The following is a 25739-nucleotide window of genomic DNA, read 5'->3' on the forward strand; positions in this document are numbered from 1 at the left end:
AAATAGCATGATTGTGAGGATGGTATAGGATCGGGCAGTGTTTTGTCCTGCTGTTTTTTTTTTTTCTTTATGACTTAGAACCACCTGGATGGCACCTAACAAGAACACATTGCCAGGCCTTTCTTCAGTGGCACTTCTGGGGGGACTCCAGCCTCCAGTCTTTTTTTTAGCAACTCAGTGGGTTAACTGCACTACCTGGGGACTCCAAAGACCTCGTAGAAAGCATTGCTATCATATTGAAGCAGAACTAGGACCAGAATCTAGGTCTTCTGACATCCTAGTTAACCACTCTTTGCAACTTTGTAGCAAGCCACATTGCCTCTTTAAAATAAGAGCTGGCAACTGGGTTAATCAGTGTAAATGTCTAATCCAGGTAATTTAAATTTTAAAGTGGCTTGGTTTAAGGTTGGGGCACCAAGGAGGGGGAAGGCTTATCAGAAGGGCAGTAGTGGAAGATATTTTTTTGGTTCTTCAAAAGAGGCAAGGGTTTTAAAAGGATGACCTAGGGGCTGAATCACTGTTTGGCTTTTGCTGAGTCCTGGGGGTGGCAAGCGCCAGGCCCAGAGTGCTGACGTCAACGCGGCTCCGAGCCAGGCCCGGGGCAGGGGGGTTGGGGGGAGCGGGGGGACGGGACTCGGGTTCAGACCTTGGCCACTGTCACCTCTGACAACGTGACCAGGACTCAAAGGCATTGGACTCGGTCCCAGCCACCCCGATCTCAGCCTGGGCACGGTTCAGAGGCCTCGCCCTCTTCCCTTTAGCGAGTCCGATGAGTGTGGTGCAAGGAGGAGACTCCTCGGCGGCAGAGCCGGGCCCCCGCCAGTCGGATTTCGGGCTACTTCCAACAGTCAGAGTGACAACCTGGCGCTGGCCGTTCGGCCCCCCTGTTCCCGGCCCCACAGCTTCCACCCCTGGGGCCACGGTCGGCCGCAGCGCCCACAGCCCGCCCCATCGGCCGGCCTCCCTCTTCCCCACCAAGTGCGGCTTTTTCAGCACCGATCTAGCACGCTGGAAGCCCGCCCCGCCTGCCCTGCCCTTCCACGGAAGGCAGATCACGAGGCCAAGAGCGCGACTCGGCGACCTGGGCAGTCCTGCCAGCAGGGCTGGAGCGAGCGACGAGACCCGGCGTGAGAACCGGAAGCAGCCTTAACAGGCAGCCCTGCGGCCCAATGGCATCTCTCCGCCTTCGGGCGCGGGCCAATGAGGCGCGTGGGGCGGGACTTCCGTCCGGCCGCGGTGTTGTCGTCCGCGCTCCGACTCCGGGCTGTGGGGTCGGTGCGGGTGTTCAATCATGAAGTCTCGGTAGTGGCATCTCCCGCTGCGACGCGTCGGTCAGCCTGTTCGTGTCCCGGGTGCCGGGCTCCCAGGTGAGAGCCCCTGTAGGGTCTACGGAGGCCGGGGGTGGTGGGGCGGGTCGTCCCCGCGGGGCCTGGCTCGGAGAACACACCCCCTGGCCGGCCCCCCAGCGCCGGGTCTGCCCGCCGCCGACGGCCGCGCCGCTCCCCACCAGGCTTTTTGCAAAAGAGGAGTGAAAAAACAAACAAACAAACAAACAAACAAGCAAACGAAAAAGCCCGGCTCTTGGAGGACCGAGACCTCCCCTTCCCGTGTCCCTTGTGTTTAAAGTTGTTGGTTGTCGGTTTGGCTTTCCGTCCTCTGCTCCGGAGGCGGCAGGAGCTTGGGGCGGTGCCTGGAAGCCTTTTTTTTTTTTTTTTTTTTCGTCTAGCGCTCGCCCCGAAAATCCCCGGCCGGGATTGCTTGACTTTGGTTGCGGGGCTGTTTGTTTGTTTCGGGGAGCGGAGAGGACAGTCACCTCTACTTACTTTCTTTTTGCCCCCTCGAAGCTCCGATTGCACTTTGGGACGTGACCGTACTAGGGCCAGATACCCCGTCCCTGTCCTATTAAAAGCCAGCCGCTCTGCCAAGACGCTAATTGAGTTGACCCGCATTGATGAAAAGTCCCTGTCCGCCCCAGAGAGGGAGTGGACGGACACCGAAGCCAAGAGAGAGTATCGCGGAGCACAAACACAACTTTGGTGGCAGCCATTGAGTGTTCTCTGCCAGCTTTTGGGAAATCTCTCTATTTTATCTGAATCCAGTTGTAATAAAAAAAAAAAAAACAAAACTATAGTTTCACCCTGAATTTCAGCACCGTGGGCAGCTGCCCAGGTTAACTGTTGTTACCCCAAACCTGGGCGGCTGTTGGTATTCGTCCGTGGTGCAGCTTGTAAGCAGAAAGGGTAAACACCCATTGCATTCCTTTCAACAATGGTGTGTTGTTCTCCAAAGGGAACATCTGCAGTTTTTGAGACAATACAAGTAAGGCGGGTGTGCCGCCAAAGAATAGAGAAAGATCCATTCGAGATTTGAGAAGGGACTTTTTTTTTTTTAAAGCTTCATTTCAAAGTGACAAAACTGAATCGTGGTAGGAGTGAAAAAGAACTTTTAAACAAGATAAGCGAGCGCAGTGCTGCAGTGTAGGGCCAGTAGGGACTCTGGATTTTGGAATCAATTCAGTGGTTGACATAAGCAAATGAAAGAAAAGGGAGGAAAGCAAACAAGCAAGGTTCAGAGGGCATCCTGTGGAGTAAGACAATATTATTTCGTGAAGCTTTGGTTTCAGTTTTTAAAAAATTACAAAGAAATGTATGTATGAAGGCAACTTAAAGCCTAACTTAAAGCTCTAATTGAAAATAAAAACCAAAAACCAAACCCACTGCCGTAGAGTTGATTCCGACTCGTAGCGACCCTATAGGACAGAGTAGAACTGCCCCATAGGGTTTCCAAGGAGCGCCTCAGGGATTAAACTGTCGACCTTTCGGTGAGCAGCCGTAGCTCTTAACCACTACACCACCAGGCTTAATGTAAATGTGTTATGAATTATGGCAAAAATGAATGTTTCAAAATACCGGAGCCCAAATTGGGGAGTTAGCTGGAGTTCAGGATCTCAGCTCTGCTGCTTGGGAATTGTGTGACATCATCTGTAAATAAGGGTAGATTCGAGAGGATTAAATGAACAAGAATATGTCTGTTCCATAGTTAAACCTCATAGTTGTTTTGAAATGCGTGGATAGCAGCTCAGTTATTTCTCTCTGTGTAAGGAATGACAACTGCTTTATTGAAGTATTTTTCACCTCTGCCTTTATTTGAACAGACAGCTTTGTGTCTGTTCTCCTGTTAATGTACCGTAAAAAAACAACAAACTAAAAAAACAACCCATTGCCGTCGAATTGGCTCGACTCATAGTGACCTCTAGGACAGAGTAGAACTGCCCCATAGGGTGTCCAAGGAGTGCCTGGTGGATTCGAACTGCCAGCCTTTTGGTTAGCAGCTATAGCACTTAACCACTCTGCCGCCAGGGTTTCCGAATGTACCATATGTAATAGTAAATCGTGTACAAAATCTTGGTTTGAGAGGTTTAATACGAAGAGTTTGGGGTAAATTCTCATCTATCCTCATTTAAAGTTCATTTCTCTCAAGCATTTTGGAGGGGCCTAAATTGTTGCTAGCATTCACTTCTCTCCCTTGGGTATTTCTCGGCCTGCCAGAATAAGGTGAATTTATCAGAAGTTTTTCAGACACTGTTTTTAGCAAAGCAGGGATAGGACCAGGGTGTGGTAGGCTTCCGTCTTTGAATTCAGTTGGGTAAGAAGGCAGTTTATGTTTTATAGTTCTTGCCATAAAGATGTTTCAAATGATATTGCTTAGTCAGATATCGTGGTGTGTTTATTTTGTGTTGAAGTCTAAAAATGGTTGGCTTTTAAAGAAAAAGTATGATTTTGGACATTTTAAAATTTCGTAATTAGTTATGCTTAGTAGAAGGCTAATGTTTTGAACCATGTGACACGTTACTACCATATTGTATTGCATATGATAGTTTCACTTGACATAAAATAGGGAAGAAAGTAAGCTTTGTTAGTCTTCTCAAAAGGGGAAGCAGAATTAATAGAAAAGTGAATTCCTTTTAATAAATCATGATGGTGAATTATCGTTTAAAAATCCATGTATTCAGTAGATATTTATCACACATACATCAAAAATATATTAAACTTTTATATTACACAAAAATTGTTTTGGAAACAGTGAGAACATGATTTGTGTTGTCGAAGTTAACATATTATAGCATATAAATAACAACAGCAATAATTGTTCCCTATGAGCCAAATACAGTTCTAAGCACTTTGTATTCTCTCGTGTAATTCTCCCAACAGCCATTGATGTGGTAGATAATACTATTATTCCCTATTAACAGATGAGGCCACTAAGGCACCAAGGTTACATAAGTTGCTGAGGTCACACACAGGTAGGTAGTGAAAGAGCTGGGATTTGAACCCAGACATCCCGATTATAAAGCTTGTCCCTCTTGTGTCATGTTTCATAGGAGAATACAGAATGCTATGGGGCTGTTTTGGATTCTCTCCTTGCTGTTTGGGTGACCTTTGGCAAACTCCTTGGACCCTCGGTTTTCTCATCTGTAATTCCTTCCTCAGGGTTTTTGTAGGGGTTAGTGTACTTTGTAAAGCATTAGACAGAGTATGTGTTGGGTAAATTGATAGGCCGCAGCCTTTTTTCTTTCACTGAGGATATGGCCTTCTGAAAGGTTGTTAGCAGTGTGGGAAGGTGGGGGAAGAGAGGCAGTTCCATTTAGAGGATGCTGCCTGTGCAGAGGTGTAGAGGTAAGAAAGCAGAGAACATTGGCCAAGGTGGTATGTTTAGAGAGCAGCTTGGTAAAGATAGATGGATACAGATTATGGAGATACTTAAATGCCAGGTTGAGGATTTTGTACATGGTTTTTAGTTTAGAAAAGCCCTTTGTGAATATCAATCTGGAAACGGGTCCAATGGAGGAGCGGAAGCTTGGGGGTAGGAGTAGCATGGAGTTTGTAATAGTTTAGTCAAGAAGTAATGATGGTAGAATTGTAGTGGAAGGTATAGATTGGAGAAATGTTGAGATTGGCATTGAGAGCTGATATTGACTATGGGCCTAAGATACTTTTTTGGGAGGATGGTGATGCTGTTAACGGAGGTAAGGATATCATGATGAAGAACAGCTTTTGGTAGAATGTGGTTTAGAAGGAGAGAGAATGATAGGGAGTTTAGTTTTGGAGCAGAATTGTTCAGACATTTGGAAATATGAAATTGAAACTGGGAAACTTTGTATATTCCATAAAAAGAGAACCAACTAAATGTCCACATTCTGAGGAAATGGCCTATAGCATTCATTCCCCTGTGGGACAGAGTTTCACAGTGGTCGTGTGAATCCTGAAGGTCCTCAGAAATGCACTTTTCTCACTTGATAAAGGTACACCCATTATTTTTCCCTGTTGCGTATTTCGGTGTGTGTTCTGAGAAAAAGGGAGGCAAGGTAGTTGGGAGGGAAATTTTTGGAAACCTAGCAAGGCTTCCTCTTGTTATTTCAGCAAGAGAACCAGTAAATTGGAGACTAAGGATTCACACAGTAAGAACTGCAAGATTTTGTGATTTTTATAAACATTTGTTGAATTGTTTTAGCATCCCGAATTTTTTTTTGTTATTCCTTTTTTGTTACCTGGAATTGATTAATGGGAAAACCTTTAAAATCAGAGAGCCATGGTACTTGTTATGTATGGGGGGGCGACTCAGAAGAGGGGAGCTGGAGGGATTATACTCTACTTAACAGCCAAGATTGTGAGAGAAGAGCCCTCAACCATAGAAGGAGGCTTCCTGGTGTGATGGGAAGAATAGGCGTTTTGGGGATGACTCTTGGGCCCTTGACTTCAGTTTTCCCAGCCTGTAAAATGATGATGATGATGATAATGCCAGTTTTGAGAGTTGTTTAAAAATTAAAGTTAAGACATGAAAAGTGCCTGTTACGTGGTAGATAGTAATTAAGGTATTGTTTTTGTTATCATCCTCTTCACAAATGGGTGCAAACACAGAGATCCCAGATCTTATATTGTAAGAAACAAAGTAAAACATGGAGATCCTGTATACTTGAAAAGGGGCTCCTGACTAACCAGTAGAGGAAGTGCCTGTAGGCTTACTTTCTTTGCAGAGTTTCTAGGATTTGTTGCAGTTGGGTAGAGCATGTTACAGCAGTATAGTTAAACTGTTAAACAATATAATTTACCTGTCTCTGAACTATTATCAGTTTCGTGTAATGCAAGACCGAGCAAATATAAAATTTTGTGGTTGAGTATGAGTTCAAGGAAAGGTTCCACCATTTTGGAAACATTGCTTGGAACCTACTGCTTATGTTTAAAAAAAATTTTTTTTATGACGTTCATCCGTTCAACAAATATTTATTAGGTACCTACTATTTCAGGCACTGTTCTAGGCTCTCAAGAGTATACCAGTGGAGCAGCGAGAGAAATATCCTTGCCTTCATGGAGCATATCTGGGAGAAATAAGGTGCATTTTCATAATGGAAAGGTTTTAGATTTTTCTTATGCTGTGTATTTATGAAATCACAACATTTAAACGCAGTAATAAAAGTGTTATGTCAGGTTGTAACTAATTTTGTAGAGCACTTTGAAGCATATGCTTTCTTACTCATGTGTGTCTCCCCCGCCCCATTTCCTGCCACCCAGTGGAATGACTTGGGTGTATGGATGTATTTAATCCTCAGAAAATGTAGGTGTTCATTAGATGTTTATGATGGGAAGAAAGAGCTTGTCTTGAGGCTGGAAAGGTAGGCAGGGACCAGATCTTAAAGATAAAGGAATCAGCTAAATGCTGCAAGTATCAAGGACCCATGTACTCACTAGATTGCTAGTGGGGGAAAAAGAGGATACAAGGCATGGCATTGCCTTGTTTGCCTATGAGGTTGAAATGGAAATCAGGTTATACTGTAGCTGAAAGCGTCTACGTTAAGGAAATCTGGGTGTTACCCAACATGCCTACTAATTAGCTAGGTGACTTTGCATAAATACTTGACCTCTCGGTTCATTTCCTCATCTGTAAAATGAGGTAGTTGGAATTTTCCAGTTAAAAATTCTACTTTGAAGACTTCTTATAAAATGCCTATGACAGTAATGCTTGCCAGTATAGATAAAATAAAGCTAATGATTTGCTTCTGTGGAATGAGAATCAGATTAATTGTATACTCCTAGTTAGCCAACTGGACGTTTAAAGAAAGATGTCTGCAAAACAGACATTAGTGCAAATTAATGTTGTCTGCTGTTATTTGCTAAGACTGCATTGTAATTTAAAAAAGAGCAAAATATAGCCTAATATATAGTTTCCACCCTTTGCTATTGTGTAAAGGAAAAACAAGCCACAATGTTTTAGACCTTAATAAACAGTTTTAATAGTTATTTACTCTTTCTTATCTTTATTTATACAACAGTCACTTACCTTTTATTGTGCTAGATGCTAGGGATTCAGAGTCCGAAAAAGTATAGTCCCTAACTTAAGGCCCTAATTTAAAAGAGCTTAAAGAGTAATGGGAGTGATAAACAATCTTAAATTAGTTTTGTTACATTGTGGTGGCACGGTGGAGGCACAGTACCTCAAAGAATTTTTGGGGAAGATTTCTAAGATAATGCTGGACCTGAACTTTAGAACAGTAAGAGGCTGGGAGAAGAGAGAGTTCAGTAGCAGAAGAAAGACTGGAAGAATGGCAGGGGACGAAGCTGGAAATACAGGCAGGAACCAGTTTCTGAAGAACCTCTGTGACAAGTCACGATTTAGGTTTTTTTTTTTATTTAATTTTTTTTATTGTGGTGGGATATATATGTATATAAAACAAAACATTTGCTATTTCAACCACTTTTACGTGTATCATTGAATTCATTATGTTTACTGCTGTTCAGCCATCGCCACTGTTACCAGAATTTTCTTCACCCTAAACTGAATCTCTACCCCTTACTTAAACAGTAACTCCCCACTTACCCTTCCTCCCTGCCCCTGGTAACCACTAATAAACTTTGGTTTCTATGCATTTGCCTATTCCAGATATTTCATATAACTGGGATCATGCAATATTTGTCCTTTCGTGCCTGACTTATTTAACTCTGCATAATGTTTTCAAAAGATCGTTCATGGCGTAGCGTGAACTTCGTTTCTCTGTGACTGAGTGATATTCCATTGTATGTATATACCATTTTGTTTACCCATTGAGTCCCTACTTTCAAGGCTCTGGGGTATATACCTAGGAGTGGACTCACTGGATCGTATGGTAATTCTGTGCTTAACTCTTGGAGGAACCATCGAAATGCTTTCCATAGGGCATAGACATAATTGTACAGTCCCAGGAGCAATGGATTAGGGTTTTAGTTTCTCCACATCCTCGCCAACACTTGCTGTTTTCTGTTTTTCTGATAAAAACATCGTAGTGGGAGTGAAGTGGTATCTTGTGGTTTTGATTTACATTTTCCTAATGACTAAAGAAGTTGAGCATCTTTTCATGCACTTATAGGCCATTCGTATATTTTCTTTGGTGAAATGTCTGTTCAAATCCTTTGCTCAGTTTTTTGATTGGGTGGTTTGTCTTTTTGTCGTTGAGTTAATTTTCTGGATATTAAATACTTACTAGATATATGGTTCCCAAATATTGTCTCTCATTCTTCAGGCTGTCTCTTCACTTTGTTGATAAAGTCCTTTGATGCGTAGACGATTTTAATTATGATGAAGTCCTAGTTACCTATTTTTTGTCTTTTGTTACTTTTGTTTTTGGTGTCGTATTTAAGAATCCATTGTTGAAAGCTAAGTCCTGAAGCATTACCTCTGTGTTTTTGTTCTAATAGTTTCATGGTTTTAGTTTTTACATTTATTTGGGTCATTAATCTATTTGGAGTTCACTTTCATATATGGTATGAGTTATATGGGCCTAACTTCATTATTTTGCATGTGGAGACCCAGTTGTCCCAGCACCATTTATTGAAGACACTATTCTTAACTAGTTTTCTTTCTTTTTTTTAATTGTACCTTAAGTGAAAGTTTATAGCTCAAGTTAGTTTCTCATACAAAAATTTATACACACATTTTTATGTGACCCTAGTTGCTATTCCTATAACGTGACAGCACACTCCCCTTTCTACCCCAGGTTTCCCATGTCCGTTCAACCAGCCCCTATCTCTTTTTCCCTTCTCATCTCATCTCCGGGCAGAAGCTGCCCATTTAGTTGCGTGTACCTACTTGAACTAAGAAGCACACTCTCCTTGAGTAGCATTTTATGTCTTATAGTCCAGTCTAATCTTTGTCTGAAGAGTTGGCTTTGGGAGTAGTTCTATTTCTGGGTTAACAGGGAGTCTGGGGGCCAAGTATTCTGGGATTCTTCCAGTCTCAGTCAGACTGTTAAGTCTGGTCATTTTACTAGAATTTGAGTTCTGTACCCCATTTTTCTTCTGCTCCCTCAGGGACTGTCTGTTGTGTTACCTGTCAGGGCGGAAGACCCTATTCTTTCCCCAGTGAATGGACTTCGCACCCTTGACCATAGATGGGAGGGTTTATTTCTGGATTCTCAATTTTCTTCCATTCGTCTATGTATCTATCCTTTTACCAGTACAAGACTGCTTTGATTACTGTAATTTTATAGTATGGGTTGAAATTGGAAAATGTGAGTCCTCCTACTTCTTCTTTTTCATAATTGCTTTGGCTATTCAGGGGTCCTTGTACCTCCATATAAGTTTCAGGGTTGGCTTTTCCATTTCTGCAAAGAAGGCTGTTGGGATTTTGATAAGAATTGCGGTGAATCTAGAGATTGCTTTGACATGTTATTGACATCTTAACAATATTGAGTCTTCCCATTCATGAACATGAAATTCTTTCTGTTTATTTAGGCCTTTAATATCTTTCAGTAATGTCTTAATAGTCTTCAGTGTACAAGTCTTTCACTTCCTTGGTTAAATTTATTTCTAGTTATTTTTTTAGATGTTGCTGTAAATGGAATTGTTTTCTTAATTTTATTTCAGGTTGCTCATTGCAGGTGTATGGAAACTGAACTGATTTTTGTGTGTTGACTCTGTAACCTGAAGCTTTTCTGAATGCATTTATTAGCTCTAGTAGCTTTCTTGTGGATTTTTTTTTTTGGATTTTCTATGTATAGGATCATGTTATCTGCGAACAGAGATAGTTTTACTTCTTCCTCCTGATTTGAATGCCTTTTGTTTCTTTTTCTTGCCTAATTGCTGTGGGTAGGACTTCTAGTGCAATACTGAATAGCAGTGGTAAGAGTGGGCATCCTTGTCTCGTTCCTGACCATTCCTGAGGGAAAGCTGTCAGTTTTTTTCCATTGAGTATGATGTTAGCTGTGGGTTTTTCATAAATGCCCTTTATCAGTTTGAGGAATTTGCCTTCTATTCCTGGTTTTTTTTGAGTGTTTTTATTATGAAGGGCTGTTGGATTATCCCATATCTTCTGTACTGATTGAGATGATGGTGTGGTTCTTTTCCTTTGCTTTGTTAATGTGGTGTATTACACTGATTGATTTTCTAATGTTGAATCGTGCTGCGTTCCTGGAATAAATCCCAGTTGGTGATGATGATAATTGTTTTAATACGCTGTTGGATTCGGTTTACTAGTATTTTATTGAGGATTTTTACGTCTATATTTTTAAGGGGTATTGGTCTGTATTTTTCCTTCTTGTAGTGTCTGTCTGGCTTAGGTATCAGAATGATACTAGCCTCATGGAGTGAATTAGGAAGTGTTCCTTCTTCTTCCGTTTTTGGGAAGAGTTTAAAAACGATTGGTGTCATTTCTTCCCTAAATGTTTGGTAGAATTTCTCAGTGAAGCCATCTGGTCTGGAACTTTTTTGGGGGGTCGAAGTTTTTTAGTGCTGATTCAGTCTTTTTACTTGTGAATTTGTGTTTCTTTGTCAGTCAGTTTAGGTAGTTTATATGTTTCTGTGAATTTGTGCATTTTGTCTTGTAAGAGTACCTGTGTGGGGAACTGATTAAGCACTTGATTACTAACCGAAAAGTTGGTGGTTTGAGCCCAACCAGAGGCACCTCAGAAGAAAAGGCTGGTGATCAGCCTTGAAAAGCAAATTACTGTTTTACTCTGCAAGGTATGTTTGTTGGCATACAGTTCGTAATATTCTGTCAGGACCGTTTTTATTTCTGAAGGGTTGGTATTAATGTCCTCACTTTCCGATTTTAATATTTTCATTTCTCTCTTTTTTCTTTTTCGGTCTGGTTGAAAGTTTGTTGATTTTATTGACCTTTTCAAAGAACCAACTTCTGATTTTGTTGATTATCTTTATTGTTTTTGCATTTTCTACTTCATTTATTTCCTCTGATTTTTATTTCTTTCTTTCTGGTAGCTTTGGGTTTAGTTTGCTCTTCTTTTTCTCAGTCCTAAGGTTGTAAAATTAGGTTATTGATATGAGATCTTTGTTGGTTTTTTAAGGAGGGTGTTTGCTGCTAGGGATTTCTCTCTGAGCACTGCCTTCTCTGCGTCTCATAAATTTTGGTATGTTGTGCTTTCATTTTCATTCAGCTCTTAAGTATTTTCTGATTTCTCCCTTGACCCATTTGTTGTTTAATAGTGTGTTGTTTAATTTCTACATATTTGTATATTTTCTGGTATCCCGTTATTTCTAGTCTCATTCCATTTTGGTTAAAGACACTTGATATGATTTTAGTCTTTTAGAATTTATTGAGGCTTGTTTTGTGACCTAGAATATGGCCTGTCCTGAAGAATGATCCATATGCACTGTAGAATTTTGTGTATTGTTCAGTTGTTTGGTGGAGTATTCTGTATATGCCTGTTAAGTCTAGTTGGCTTGTGGTGTTGTTACAGTTCTGTTTTCTTATTGATTTTCTTTCTGTGTGTTCTGTCCATGATTGAAAGGACAGCCTTGAAGCCTCCAACTGTTATTATAGAAGAACTTTCTGTTGCTCCCTTCATTTCTGTCAGTGCTTGCTTCATATATTTTGGGACTCTGATATTAGGTGCACATGTATTTATAATTGTTATATCTTCTTGATGAATTGACACTTTTATCATTATATAATGTTCTTATAACAGGTTTTCACATGAAGTCTATTTTCTCTTATATTAATAGAGCCAAGCTCTATTTTGGTTAGAGAGCTTAACACATTTTCTTTGAAAGTAATTATTAATAAAAGAAGAACTTCCGTTTTGTTATTTTTGTGTGTATGATTTTATACCTTTTGTGTCCTGCATTTCCTTTAATACTGCCATCACTGTGTTCAGTTGATTTTTTTGAAGTGAACCATTTCGATTCCCTTCTCTTTTCCCTTTGTGTGTATTTTTTAGATATTTTCTTTGTGGTTTCCATGAGGATTACATTTAACATCTTGAATTTATAAGAACCTATTTTAACCTGTTTAACCTATTTCTTAACAGACTGGGAAGAAAGCCCTGGTGATCTGCTTCAGAAAAATCAGCCAGTGAAAACCCTGTGGATCACAGTGGTCAAATCCTGTTGTGCGTGGGCTTGACATCGGTGGGGAGCTGACTTGATGGCAGCTAACAACTACAGCAACATTTTAAGTTGATACCAACTTAACTTCAATAATATATAAAAACTCTATTATACCCCTTCTTTCTGCTCCTTTATGTAGTTGTTGTCATTAATTATGTACTCTGCATAAATTTATAATCTTTTTAAATGTTTGTCTTTTGGAATCATGTGGAACATAACTACTAAAGTTACAAACCAAAAATACCATAAAATGTCCATATATTTACCTATGGTTATTACCTTTATCAGAGATCTTTATTTTCTACATACAACCTCGAGTTATTGCCTACTGTCCTTTCAGGTCTGTTCTACCTGAAGAACTCCCTTCAGCATTTCTTATAAGGCAGATCTAGTTATCGTAAACTCAGTCTGCTTTTGTTCATCTGGGAATGTCTTAATTTTCTCCCCCCCCCCCACATTCCTGAAAGGCAGCTTTGCCAGATACAGAATTCTTGGCTTCTAGTTTTTTTCTTTCAGCTTTTTAAATGTCTTTTGGCCTCCAAGGTTTGTGAAGTGAAATCAGAATTTGATCTTACTGAGGATCCCTTGCATGTGACAATTCACTTCTCACTTGCTGCTTTTGGGATTTCTTTTTATCTTTGGTTTATGAGAGTTTGATTATAAAGTGTCTCAGTGTGGATCTTTTTTTTTTATTTAGGGTTTTGTTGAGCTTCTTGAATTTGTACATTTATGTCCTTCATCAAATTTGGAAAGTTTCCTGCTAATATTTCTTCAGATATTCTTTGTCTCCCTTTCTCTGTTTTCCTTCTGGGTTTCCCATAATGCGTATGTTGGTTCTCTTGATGGTATTGCATAATCCCATTAGCTTTTGCTCAGTTTTCTTGATTCTTTTTTCTTTTTGTTCTCAAACTCAATAGTTTTAATGGGTTTATCTTCTAGTTCACTGATTCTTTTTTCTGCCAGCTCACATCTGCTGTTGAGTCCTTCCATTGAATTTTTCATTTTATTGTTTTTCAGCTCTAGTAATTCTGTTTGTTTCCTTTTTATAGTGTCTTTCTCCTTGTTGATAGTCAAGTATCATTTTCCTGATTTCCTTTAGTGTTATGCTTGTGTTTTCTTTTAGTTCTTTGAGCATGTTTTATTGTTGTTTTCAAGTCTTCTATTCTGTCCATTATCCAGGCTTCCGTAGGGATAATTTCTCTCCTCTTGTCTTAATTAAATGGGCCATAATTTCTAGTTTCTACATATGACTTATAATTTTTTTGTTTGTTTAAACCAGGACATTACAGTATTAAAATGTGTTAGTTCTGGGCATGCATGTGGCTTTTTCAATTCCTCTGTATACATAGAGCTTTTACAAGCACTAATTTCTGCAAGAAACTGTCAGGCAGTCATAGCCTTCTGTCTTTGCTCTCTGCTCCTTCCCTTGCCATGTGTGAACTCTGATTCAGGCCAGACTAAGGCCTCAGTCTTTCAGGCCGCTCCTGGACAGATCAGAACAGACACACTGAACAGTCTGCCAGCAAGGTCGGCCCCGTTTATTCCGGAGCCAGAGGCTGGCTTCCTCTCTGAGAATGAGAGCCGTGGCCCTGCTCTGTTGCTGCAGCAGCTGCAGCCACAGTTGCCACATTGTGGGGAAGGCGGAAGGTGGAGTCGGTAGAAAAAAAATTTTTTCTTTTCATTTAAAAGCCACGCTTTTCTTGTTTCAGCATGCAGTTAGTTGCTGCATTCCTCTGCATACCTTTCATAGTTCTTACAGAGTTGATGTTACAGGTTTGTGGTTGCTTTCATCGGTGCTTCTGGACGAAGGTCAGGGTCTTAGATCTGCTTGTGCTATCGTCTTCCCAGAAAACCCACAGTTTAGTCTTAAATTTTATTCTGAAGGCTTTTGCAATCTGTTAAGGAATTTTATGCAGGGAGTAACATGATCAAGCATTTTTATACCTACCTTTACATTCCTCTTAAAAGAAAGTGATCACAAGGAAGATATTTCTGTTGTTTTCATGGTATGTTACTACTTCAAGAAATCAGTCTTTTGACATCTGAAATAAAGCCTGAGGAACAGTGTTAATTTTGTGGTTTTAGGATATCAGTAATAAGGAACTATTAGGACCTTAAAACATTTAAATGTTCTTAGCCACATTAATGAAAACTGAAGACAACTGAAGTTTGAGGGTATTCTGCTCTTTGAGATGAGGAGGATTTTGGTCAGCTACAAGAATTTGATTTCGTTTCATTTCTAAGGCTAGGAATTTGTTGAAGTTTAATTGATTGACTGTGAGTGTAGTTCATGTTCAGTTTCTAATGACTGAGATATCCAGTTAAACTTTATGGAGGTAGTGAATTTCCAGGGGGACAATCCCACAGAGGAACCAGTGATAAGTAAATATCTGGGAATACAGGTCCAGAGAGAGAGAAGAGTAGGAGCTGAACTTCTGCATTACTTAGAGATAGAAAACATGTGTTGATCTTCAATGTTGAAGAGCATTTTATTTGCCTAAAGCGTACTTGTACTTTACACATTTGACCCTCGGAAAAGAAGAACTCTTGCTTGTAATTGGCACGTTTTTCAACATGTATTATAACCGTTAATCGCTTAAAATTTTTTTTATTAACATGAAATTCACATACATAAAATTAACCATTTTGAAGTGACTAGCTCAGTGATGTTTAGTACATTCACAATGTTGTTCAGCCACCCCCCAAGGAGACCCCATACGTAGTAAGCAGTTACTCGCCGTTAGCTCCTCCGCTGGGCCCTGGCAATCCCAAGTCTGCTTTCTGTCTCTATGGATTGTCTTTTCTGGATGTTTCGTATAAATGGAATCATAATACGGGACCTTTTGTGTCTGGCCCCTCTCTCAGCATAAATGTTTTTTGAACTTAATCCGTTTATCGGATGTAGCACGTACCAGAACTGCGTTCCTTTTTTATGGCTGCATCGCATTCCTTTGTATTGATACAGCACATTTTGTTTTATCCATTCATTAGTTGATGGACTTTTGGGTTGTTCCCACCTTTTGGCTGTTGGATGTTGGTGGTTCAGTGGTAGAATTCTTGCCTTTCGTTCAGGAGACCCAGGTTTGATTTCCAGCCGATACACCTCATGTGCATCCGCCACCTGCCTGTCAGTGGTGGCGTGCATGTTGCATGATATCGAACAGGTTTCAGTGGCACTTCCAGACTAAGATGGACTCTGGAAAAAAGCCTGGCGATCTACTTCCAAAAATCATCCAGTGAAAACCCTGTGAATCACCGTGCTTCAATCCACAGCTTACCGTGGGGATGACTCAGGACCAGGTGGCATTTTGTTCTGTCGTACTGGGGTCACCATGAGTTGGGCGCCGACTTGATGGAAGCTAACAGCAACAATTCTGCTGTGAACATTCACGTACGAGGTTTTGCTTTGGTTGGTTTTCAGTTCCTTTGTGTATGCACCTAGGAGTGGATTAGCTGGCTTAGACGATGTTTTAGTTTCCTAGTGCTGCCGTAACAGGAGTACCACAGATAGGTGACTTTAAAAAGGAGAAGTTTATTTTCTCGCAGTTCAGGAAGCTAGCAGTTTGAATTCAGGGCATTGACTATAGGGGAAGGCTCTTTCTCTGTTGGCTCAGCGGTAAGATCCTTGTGTCTTTCATCTTCTGTATCCCTGACGCTCCTCAGTTCCTTGACAGTCTTTGTGTAGCATCTGTCTTCACCCTGCATGTGTTTGCCCCTGTGTCTAATCTGTTCTTTTTATAACTCTGAAGTTAATTAGGTTTAGGATTCACCTTATACTGACTTGGCCTCATTAACATAACAAAGAGAACCCAACTCCCATGTGGGATTACATCCACAGGTATCGGAGTTAGGATTCTAGCACATATTTTGGGGGGACACAATTCAGTCCGTAACATATGATAATTATATGTTTAACTTCTTGAGGAACCACCCATTTCTGTTCTCACCAGTGATGGATGAGGATTCCAATGTCTCCACCTCCTTACTAACATTTATTATTTTCTGCCTTTTTTGTTAAAGCCATCTTAGTGGGTGTGAAGCGGTATCTCTTTGTGATTTTGACTAATACTGTTGCGCATCTTTTCTGTGCTTGTTGACCACTTTTATGTCTTCTTTGGGGAAATGTCTGTTTACATCCTTGACCCATTTTTTAATTCGGATCCTTGCCTTTTTGTTGTTCAGTTGTAAGAGTTCAGATATTTTAAATACTAAAACTTTATCACATATATGATTTGCAACGAGTCTTGTTCTCTAGGTTGTGTTTTCATTTTCTTTATAGTGTTCTTTTTTAGTTTTGGTGAAGCCCAATTTATGTATTTGTTCCTTTTCTTGCTTGTGCTTTTGGTGTCATATATAAGAATACATTATTAAACCTAAGGTCGTAAAGATTTAGCCCTTTTCTTTTCCTTCTAGGAGTCTTATAATTTTAACTGCCACATTTAGGTCATTGCTCCATTTTGAGTTAACATTTTTATATAATGTGAGGTATGGGTTCCATTTCATTCTTCTGCATGTGGACATCCCAGGTGGTGCAGTGTTAAGCACACGGCTGCTAACCAGAAGGTCAGCGTTCAGACCCACCAGCTGCTCCATGGGAGAAAAGACTGGTGATCTGCTCCGTTAAGATTTACAATTTAGGGAACCCTCTGGGGTGGTTATACTCTGCCCTGTAGGGTTGTTATGAGTTGGAATCGACTCAATGGCATGCAATGATAACAACCATCCAGTTGTCCAGCATCATTTGCTGAAGACATTATTATTTCGCCTTTGAATGGTCTTGGCACCGTTGTCAAAAATCAGTTGACCGTAGATGTCTGAGCTTATTTGTGGACTCTCAATTCCAGAGTATTTTGTTGAAGTTTTTTTATATCTGTATTTATAAGTGATATTGGTCTGTAGTTTTCTTGTGGTGTATTTGTTTGGATATATGTTTATCCTATGTAAGTACCACACTGTTTTGATTACTGTAGCTTTGTACTAAGTTTTGAAATTGGGAAGCTGGAATTCTACTTTGTCATAATTGTTTTGGCTCTTTAGAACCCTTGCGATTCCATATGAATTTGAGGATTATCTTTTCCATTTCTGTGAAAAAGGCTATTGGGATTGCGTTGAATCTATATCACTTTAGGCAGTATTGGTATCTTACAGTATTAAGTCTTCCAATCCATGAACACAGGATGTCTTTCCACTTCCAAAAAAACACCCAAACCTGTTGCCATTGAGTCGATTCTGACTCATAGCAACCCCATAAATCAGAGTAGAACTGCCCCATAGGGCTTCCAAGGAGTGGCTGGTGGATTCAAACTACCAACCTTTTGGTTAGTAGATGAGCACTTAACCACTGTGCCATCAGGGCTCCTCCACTTACTTAGGTCCACTTTAATTTCTTTCAGCAATGGTTTGTAGTTTTCAATGTACAAGGTTTTCAACTTTTTGGTTGAATTTATTCCTAAGTATTTTATTTTTTTGGATGCTATTGTTCATTGCGGGTGTGTAGAAACAGAACTGATGTTCGCGTATAACATAAATTGCTTTGAATAGTCATTTACTTTGTTTTCTCACCTATATGACCTGAATCATATAGAAAAATAAGAAAGTAGAAGGTGGGACACTAAAGAATTTTATATGAGTATGAATAGGTACGGGGTGTCCTTTTAGCATAGGGTTCAGCGATTATCTGACTTAACTGTACTTGAACTTTTTCATTCCTGATGCCGCGTTACATATACTTGTTCATTATAAAAGAAGATAGAACATTTCATTTTCTTTAAACTTGGAGAAAGGTGCCAATACGTAATCCATTTTAGAAGTTAACTTTTTTGTGTGACTTAATTCTGAAGTTAAGGAGACAGTCTCAAGGATATAACCCATATATCATTGAGTATAGTTCAGAGATCCATGAATAATAAAGAAGAATGGCATGGAAGCTGATTTGAACATATAAATTATCATTGATATACATTGGTTTGAAGCCCTGGTAGCGTAGTGGTTAAGTGCTGCAGCTGCTAACCGAAGGGTCGGCAGTTCGAATCCACCAGGCGCTCCTTGGAAACTCTATGGGGCAGTTCTACTCTGTCCTATAGGGTCGCTATGAGTTGGAATCGACTCGACGGCAGTGCGTTTAGTGGGTTTTATACACTGGTTTATCTTGCCTAATTTTCCCTGGAAGCAGTTTCCAAATACTTAGCCTTAACATTTCATTATGAATAAACATAAAAAATTGCAACGTCATAAGAAAGTAAGTCAAGAAATACAAACTTATACAGTAGAATGGACCAGAAAGAAGGGGCTCTGGTGATACAGACCCATATTTCAATCCGAGCTCCAGTGTGTCAGAGGTGTCTGTCCTTGGGCAAGTTAAGAAAAATAAGAGCGAATACTTATGCTTTTTCTATGTTGGGCGCTGCTGCAAACACTTGATCTAAGTCTTAGTTTCCTTATCTTTATGGAAAGATATTGGAACCTATTGTTAGTTGCCGTCGCATCAGTTCCACACCTATGTTAATTTCCTAGGACCTCCGTAATAAACTACCACAAACCAGATGTCTTAAAACAATAGAAATGTATTTTCTCACAGTTCTGGACGGAGCCTGGAAGTCTGAAATCAGGGTGCCGCAGGGCCATGCTCCCTCTTAAGGTCCTAAGGCAGAATCTTTCCTTGCCTCTCCTAGCTTCTGGTGGCTGCCAGAAATTTTTGGCATTCCTGGGCTTGAAGCTGCATCAGTCCAGTCTCTGTCTCATTATCACCTGACCTTCTTCCCTCTGTCGCCTGTGCATCTCCAAATCTCCCTTTCCTTATAAGGATACCAGTCATTAGACCCAGCGTTACCTCATCTTAACTTGGTCACATCTGCTAACTGAAAGGTTGTTGGTTCGAACCCTATCAGTGGGTCTGAGAGAAAAAGACCTGGCAATCTGCTCCCGTGAAGACTGCAGCTTAGGAAACCCTATGGAGCAGTTCCACTCTGTCACATGGGGCCGCTGTAAGGTGGAATTGACTGGACCCTAACAACAAAAACAACAATAATATATGAAGATTAGAGGTTAATAAGGATAGCATGAACTTAAGTCAGTAAATGATGGAACCAGGATTGGAACTCTGATCTCAATACTATAGCTCTCCTTCACAGTCTTTGCAATTCAGCTTTAAAAGGTAAAGTCAATATATCAGGTTCTGAGAGAAACCAGAGCAGTTTTTTATCTAGTAAGTTTTCAGTCATCTGCACTAGTGATATTTAGATAAACCCCAAATAACTTATTTTGAACTTGTGGAAGGCATTATATGATTAAAATAAAACAATATATATATTTTTAATTTTGGAATAATTGCAAAGTTACAGAAAAGTTGTAAGAATAGTACAAAGAACTTCTTTTTTTTCCTTTTCCTGAATCATTGGGAGTAAATTGCCAACTTGATGTTCTATAACTCCTAACACTTTAGTGTAAGGTTCTTATGAATGAAGATATTCTCCTTGGAGAAACGGCTGGTATCATGGCAGGGGTAGGAAAAGTACAAGGTGGGACAGCAAAATCTTGTGCCAGAAAACAGGTGCTCAAGAATGACAGGGACATGTCAAAAACACACAGAAGCTAGCTTGAATGAGTCCCAGATGGCTAGATTAGGAACAACTTGACCATCTAGATGATAATTGCGGTGACATTATAACCTATTGAATAAAGAAGTAATTTCTTCTACTTTTGCCATACTTATATAAATAAATGAATGAATAAATAGACAATTTGATGAGAAATGGGATGACGACTGTGGAAGACAGAAAAATGGCCCCCAAAGATGTCCAGGCCCTAGTCCCTGGAACTGGTGAATATGCTACTTTACGTGGCAAAACGGACTTTACAGATATGATTAAGTGAGGACCTTTTGATGGAGAGATGACCCTGGATTATCCAGGGGCCTAATGTAATCATAAGGGTTCTTAAAAGTGGAAGAGGGAGGCAGAGAAGGAGGTTGGAATGATGTGATATGAGAAGGAAGCAATCTGCCCTTACTGGCTTTGGAGATGGAGGAAGGGGACCGCGAGCCAGGAATGTGGACAGCCTCTGGATGCTGGAAGAGACAAGGACGCCGATTCTCCCTTAGAGCTCCCAGAAAGGAACACAGGCCTACTCACCCCTTGATTTTGACCAGTGAGGTCTGTGCCAGGCTTGAACAACGAGATAATAAATTTGTGTTGCTTTAAGCCACTAAGTTTATGGTTATTTGTTATAGATTTTTTTTTTTTTATAGCAGCAGTAGAAACCAGTTACATAGTTTCAAAGTGCTCTCCCAACAAAATACTATTAATTACAAAGGGGAAATGAGTAACTTTACAGTGGAGAAACCTAGCAGACACCGTCTTAAACAATAAATTGAAATCTTAGCCCACCTGATAGGGTACACGGGAAAAATGCTGTGTCGCTTCTCAGATATTCATGCCAAAGATGTGAAACCTGAATCTTCTCCTGAAGAAATGGAAGGCAGACATACACTGAGGGAGGTTCTACGAAACATCGGGCCTATAATCTTCTAAAGTGTCAAGGTCGTTGGAGAACAAGGAACTGTTCCAGATTAAAGGAGACTGAAAGACGTGACAACTAAAGCGGTAGCGATTCTCAGCGGAATCTTTCTGAAATAAAAGGCTTAAAGAGGTAATTGGCAAAAAACCGAACGCACTTCGAAGGTTAGATGGTGGTTATATATCAATATCAGTTTTATGATTTTGGTGGATGCATTATAATTGTGATTATGTTCATGGATTGGAAGATACAGTATTGTTAAGATGTCAGTTCTTCCCAGTTGTATCTGCAGATTCAGTACAGTCCCAGTCTAAATCCCGGCAGGATTCTCCGTAGATGTAGACAAGTTATGGAAAGGGAAAGGAACTGGAATAGTTGCAATCATTTTGAAAAAGGTGAACGAAGTTGGAGGAATCATACTACCTGACTTTGAGATATACTGTAAAGCTACAAAAATTAAATAGTATGGTTTAGGTGAAAGCAAATAAACCCAAAAAAAACCCACTGCCATTGAGTTGATTCTGACTATAGGACAGAGTAGAACTGCCCCAGACGGTATCCAAGGCTATAAATCTTTACGGAAGTAGGCTGCCGCATCCTTCTCCCATGGAGCAGCTGGTGGGTTCAAACTGCTGACCTTTTGGTTAGCAGCCAAGAGTTTAGCCACTGTGCCACTGGGCTCCTTGGAACAAGATAGGATCCCAAAAAAAGGATTCACATAAATAAAGTCAATTAATTTTTAATAAAGCCTCAGAAAGGGCACTCCGATAGTTGCTGTGACTTACTTGGTAAAATAATAGCTATTTCATTGGGAGGAAGATAAAGCAGTGGTCATGCTCCAGTTCTCCCTCTGAGTTTGTTATTATATTTCTTGTATTTCTATGAATATGTTATGAATTTAATAATATTTTCATTTTTCCCACAGGTTGATTATTGGAAAAGATGTTAATAAGAGGAGGAATGTTTTGAAAATACTTTTTGTAAATTGCCTGCATATATAAAACTTTTAAGAAACTATTACAGATATTGGATTTTATAATTTTATATTCCTGTGCCTTCTACAAGGAGCTCTGGTGGGGCAGTGGTTAAGTGCTCGGCTGCTAACAGAAAGGTTGGTGGCTGGAAGCCACCAGCCAGTGTGTGGGAGAAGGTTGTGGCAGCCTGCTTCTGCAAAGATTAAAAAAAAAAAACAAAACTAGCAAAGACTCCCCCCCCAAAAAAATAAATAAATAACCAAACCCATGGCCATCAAGTCAATTCTGACTCATAGCAACCCTATAGGACAGAGTAGAACTGCTCCATTGGGCTTCAAAGGAGCGCCTATATGGATTCAGATGGCCAGCCTTTTGGTTAGCTGCTGAACCCCTAACCGCTCCACCACCAGGTTTCCTCCATGAAGATTACAGCCTCTGAAACCCAGTAGAGCCGTTCTACTCTGTCCTATAGAGAGTCATCATGAGTTAGTTGACTTGACGGCAGTGAGTTTTTTGGGGGTTTTATCTTCTACAAGGGGTTCTGGTGGTGCAGTGGTTAAGTGCTCGACTGCTACCCAAAAGGTCAGAGGTTTGAACCCACCACTCATTCCACGGGAGAAGGATAAAGGAGTCTGCGTCTGTCAAGATTACGGCATTGGAAACCCTATGGAGCAGTTCTCTGTCCCGTAGGGCCGCTGTGAGTTGGAATCCACTCGGCAGCACACAACAACATACCTTCTACGGATGGAGGGTATTTTATTTCTATGCAACGCAAATTAGTGCACCTGCACTCCTGGCGTATACTGAGTAGTGACATACTTGTGTCAGATTCCTTGCCGTGGGAAGCAGGATGTTAGTAACCCATCCAACATCACAGTTAACCAGGCTGTCACCTGAGGCTGATGATGGTGAATTGCCAGCTAACACCTGCGCCAGGATCCCACGTGGCCACTTCATTTGACCTTTATCTCTCTAAGGATGGTAGTGTGGGATGGGATCTTGTGAACACATTCGAGTGCTTGCAGAGAGAAAATGACAAGCGCGCAGTGTTAACAGCTCTGGAAACCTGCCCCTTTTTTGCTCTTTTTTGATGGCACGTTGTACTTCAGAGGAAATAATTGCATCTCCTCTCAATTGTGAATAGACTTATGAATTACAAAATTTCCTTTTGTTTGCCCATTTTTGTTGACTCATTCAGTGCCTGTGATCTTAGTGGACTTCTGTTTGCCAGCTTTTCAAAATATTGCTATGTAGTCAGGAAAACAAGATAAAAACCCTGTTTTGAATGCCGGCTGCTTTATTGTTATTTTGTCTCTGAAGAAATGGCTCGATATTATACATACAGGGGAGTGCATGAAACATCTGTGTGTGTCTTAAATAATGGTTATAAAGCAGACTGCCATCTCACCACAGCCCAGGCCAAGAAATGGAACGTTGCAAGGGCCCCAGAACGTCCCCACCCTGGTCACGCTCTCCTTTCTTATACAGTGTCCGGATTAGTGTCTGCTGTTTTGACTTTTATGATGATCACTTCCTTGCTTTTCTTTGTGTTTTTACCTCTTAAATGTGAATCCCTGTGTAATTTCATGTCTTTTACCTTTTTTAAAAAACTTCGCATAAAGGGAATCATGGTATTTGTGCTCTTTGTGACTTGCTTCTTTTACTTAGCTTTATTCTTGTGAAATTCACCCATGTTGGTCATATAGCTGCCATTCATTTTCTGTGCTCCTGAGAAATTTATTACATACATATATCATTAGTTATTAATTCCACTTTAGTGAAAAATGCTCATTGCTAAATGCTTTAATATTAAAAAGACAATTCATTGCCCGTGTCTGCATAAGGACAAGGCTACCTTTTGGGGAAGAACGGGACATGATTTCTGTCATTTAACTGTAGAAATATCCCTGATTCTATTCTGCTAGATATTTTGAGGGAAAGAGTCAAATAGTTTTTCTTTGGGGGAGGTAAAAAGGCAATTTAAGTGCCCACTAAACACTGCGAACAGTTTGTACGAAGGCCCTGATGTTGGAAAGAGTTTGATGTTTTGGAGAAACCTATTTGCTAACATTTTAAAATTAAGAATTTGTTTGCATCATATCCTGAAAAAATCTTGACTTGGAAAAATAAAATGTTAAAGCAGTTGTTATGGAATCTGAAAAAATGTTTTGGTTAATGGTAATAATTCAGAATCTTAGACGAGTCTTGTTTTTATTTTGGATGGTTTCATGTCAGAGGAATAAGCTGGTGGCCTTTTAGTTCTTGCACACAACTATTAGGCATCTTATTTTTGCTTAAAAAGTTAACAAAAAAATTTTATTTTCCTGATGAGAAACTTTTGTTCATGACAGCTTCTGAATCGTTTTGTTTGAAAGCTTTGAAGAACGGTGTTCCACAGGAATGTATCTATAGTATATGTTAGTAATTCCAGATGTCGGAACTCTTGGAAGTCATGATGCTTTTTCAGAAACAATATGAAGTTTTTTGTTAATTCTTCTGTTATATGAGTTGAGGGCAATATTGTGGTGGAAATTTTCTACTACCGCGTATGTGTTGTATACCTGTATGACCATGTGCTCGTTTGTCAATAAGAAAAAGAATCTGTTTAATGAAATGTGATTTGCTCTTACAGGCTTACAACTAAAATAGTTAATTATTTATTCACTGATTTTCCTGTTAGTGTTTGCTTCAGTGTTTTTCTTTTGATGCCCCTTGTAGCATAGGCTAAATTTTATGGAGAGAAACAAATTGGAACTACTTATCCATTAAATCTTTTCACAAATTAAGAAAAGATTACAGTTATTTTAGTGGTAAAATGTAATAACTGTAATAAAAGGTTACAGTTATTTAAGTACCAGTGAAGCTCAGGAATGTAGTTGGAGAGCCAGTGGACCTTGAGCTTACTGTGCTTTGTGGAGACAGTGGTTGTTCCATGAGTGCTGTTTGCCACTGAGGAAACCCTGGTGGCGTAGTGGTTAAGTGCTACAGCTGCTAACCAAGAGGTCGGCCGTTCGAATCCACCAGGGGCTCCTTGGAAACTCTGTCAGGCAGTTCTGCTCTGTCCTGTAGGGTCGCCATGAGTCGGAACCGACTCAACGGCAGTGGGTTTGGGTTTTTGGATTTGCCACTGCAATCATTTCTCTTAATGTAGGGAATCTCATACTGCTCCTCTCTGGCACTTTGTTTTTTTGTTTATTTTATTGAATTTGACAGAAATTGGGGCAGTTCTCTGTGGTGTCTTCTTATTTTTCTATTCCATGTATTTTTGGTAAACTGGAAGTTAGAACTAAAGGTTTGTTTCGAACTGGGTTAAAACATTTTTGTCAAGAATACATCTTAAGTGATATAGATTGAACAGAAAGTAGAATGAGAATTTGCCATTTGGTAAACCCCTTAGGTGGTGTAGTGGTTAAGAGCTACGGGTGTTAATCGAAAGGTCGGCAGTTCGGATCCATCAGGCGCTCCTTGGAAACCCTATGGGGCAGTTCTGTCCTGTAGGGTCGCTATGAGTCAGAATTGACTCTAGGGCAACGAGTTTTTTTTTCTTTTTTTCCCCTGGGTTTTTAGACAGGAAGCTGATTTCAGATAAAACGTCTGTTAGGAATTAGCAGAATTCTTTCAGATAGTAGGGATCTGGCTAGAAATTGTCTATGGTTGTGTCTGCAAGACCACTTCCAGGTTCGATGATTCGCTAGGAGGACTCACGGGACTCAGCGTATGGTCGTACCCAGTGCTATGATTCATCACGGTGAAAGGATACAAAGAAGTGTCAGCAAAGGAAAAAGGCACTTGGGGTAACTAATGTTCAGAGAAAACCAGGCAGAAGCTCCCAAACGTCCTCTTCCAGTGCAGCCATATAAGATGCATCTAATTCCTCCAG

The 25739-nt window shown here is 40.2% G+C and overlaps 1 protein-coding gene across 4 annotated transcripts in view; it reads left to right on the forward strand.

Moving 5' to 3' along the window:
• Positions 1-1224: 1224 nt before the first annotated feature.
• RNF13 (ring finger protein 13) overlaps positions 1225-25739 on the forward strand; it is a 125806-nt gene continuing 101291 nt past the window's right edge. The window contains exons 1-2 of one of the 4 annotated variants that reach the window (XM_023555427.2): positions 1262-1367; positions 6305-6390. The gene's annotated coding sequence lies outside the window, so the exon portion shown is untranslated. Of the gene's footprint in view, positions 1368-6304; positions 6391-25739 lie in introns of all 4 variants that reach the window. The other 3 variants (XM_064275587.1, XM_023555426.2, XM_003416158.4) reach the window with 3 other exon arrangements.

Source organism: Loxodonta africana, chromosome 23 (assembly GCF_030014295.1).
Source record: "Loxodonta africana isolate mLoxAfr1 chromosome 23, mLoxAfr1.hap2, whole genome shotgun sequence".
Lineage (NCBI taxonomy): Eukaryota > Metazoa > Chordata > Mammalia > Proboscidea > Elephantidae > Loxodonta > Loxodonta africana.